The sequence below is a fragment of the Poecilia formosa genome, unplaced genomic scaffold (assembly GCF_000485575.1).
Source record: "Poecilia formosa unplaced genomic scaffold, Poecilia_formosa-5.1.2 Scaffold760, whole genome shotgun sequence".
Classification (NCBI taxonomy): Eukaryota; Metazoa; Chordata; class Actinopteri; order Cyprinodontiformes; family Poeciliidae; genus Poecilia; species Poecilia formosa.
In genome coordinates, this window is record NW_006800699.1 from 4,785 (window position 1) to 6,525 (window position 1,741).

Sequence of the window (1,741 nt, forward strand, 5' to 3'; positions counted from 1 at the left end):
TTACAACTTTATGAACTTTACATAAATTATCAGTTTTCACGTCAAAAGTGAACACAATGAACATGAAAATTTAAGTGTGACAAAAAAAACAACTACATGAAAGTTATTATTTTAAAGAACAGAAAATATAATTACATTGTGCTTTCAATGTATTACCATTTTGGTAACACTTTATTTGATGGGGTGTGCATAAGACTGACATGACACTGTCATAAACATAACACCTGTCATCCAACTTTTAAAGCAAATTCTCATTAAAGTTGTCATTATTTACTGAATGACACTTCATGACACTGTTGGGATGTTCCTAACATGAGTGAGGATCAACGACAGAACATTCCCATTCACTGCACCACAGCACCTTACAGAAACCTACAAAAAAGAACAATAGATCAATTAAACAGAGAAAGCATTTGTATTTTAAAGAGCACAGAAAATGGCAAATAAAAAGATAATACTTACAATTTCAAGACGTTGTGGACTCGCCATGTATGTGACATCATCAGAACTGATGATGATTGGGACCGAATACCTCGGGTGGAAAACATTTCTGGGTGTCTTCTTTGCCTGTTTATGTTAGAAGTAGAAAAAAATAGTCAGCAATGTCATAGAATCAGTTGATGTTAGCAATAACTATGAAGCTGTTTTAAGTGTGGACTTAAGGAGACAAACTACCTTAAAAGCTTTCCACCCATGATCTGAACCCACTGATCCTTGCAGCGTAGCGAGGGGGCTGGTGGTGTCCATCTCCAACAGTCATCATATGAGAGGTGAAGGTTCACCCTGGACAGGTCACCAGTCCATCACAGGGCCCTGAAAGCCAACAACAAATATATGAAAGAGAAATGTTAGATTAACAAGGGGGAAACATTCTGTCCAATTATCTTTAAATCAAATCATATTTATTAAGCACTTGGTGTTGGTAACACACCAGTTTTTGTTGTTGAAAATGTAGCTAGCTGGTCAGTAAAAAAAAAAAAAAGTCCTTCCACCATGAAGATGATGTGGAGGTTCATCCTCAGAGCTGGTTGGTGATCTGGTGGAGCCAGAGCCTCTTCTGAGACAGAAAAGCCTTTAGGTTTCCTAACACCTGATTTCTCTGGCTTCCTCTTTCATCTTCATTTGCTTAGACTGCAAAAATATGTTGAAGATAAAAACATTGATGAACAAGTTATAACAACAACCTCACAATATCAAAGTATCTTTGTCATATGGAGCTTAATTCAAACCAGGTTACGTTTATGAATAAAAGTATAAGTCGCAACAAACAGAGCCTCCATGCAGTTATAACATGAAGTTGGATGATTGCTATAGAAATAATCATACAAGTCACAATAAAATTGATAAAATAATTATTTATGAAACCAACGTAAGCTATATCTTTACTGCACTGTTTATAATTAAACGAAGATAATTAATCAGCAAACTTACCACTAGCAACACGTTAGCAGCCTTCGTCCCTCTGGGCTCCTTTAGTGACACATTTCATTTCCATCGGTTGTTATCCAGTTGTGTTGTCGTCTAACTCGGACTAAGACGTCACCAGCTTGAATTTACCAAAATTAGTAACTATTGTCAAGGCCCTCTTTACTTTGAAGGCAATATTATGCGAGGAAAAATATCGAATTTTAACAGCGTCTGTTATCTTCCCTGCGTTCAAGTTTTTTCTTCCCTTTTTGGCGTTTAAAAAAAAAAAAAAAAGTTTGCAATACCGCCACCATCTGGTTTGGAGTATGAACTG

General features: G+C 36.2%; 1 long non-coding RNA gene across 1 annotated transcript; it reads right to left on the reverse strand.

Annotated features, from left to right (window-relative positions):
* Positions 1-222: 222 nt before the first annotated feature.
* On the reverse strand, positions 223-809 carry LOC107834773 (uncharacterized). Its single transcript, XR_001660599.1, has 3 exons — positions 676-809; positions 463-567; positions 223-372 (listed from the first exon to the last, which is right to left on the reverse strand). It is a non-coding gene; the product is annotated as an uncharacterized LOC107834773 (long non-coding RNA).
* Between the last annotated feature and the right edge of the window lie 932 nt (positions 810-1,741).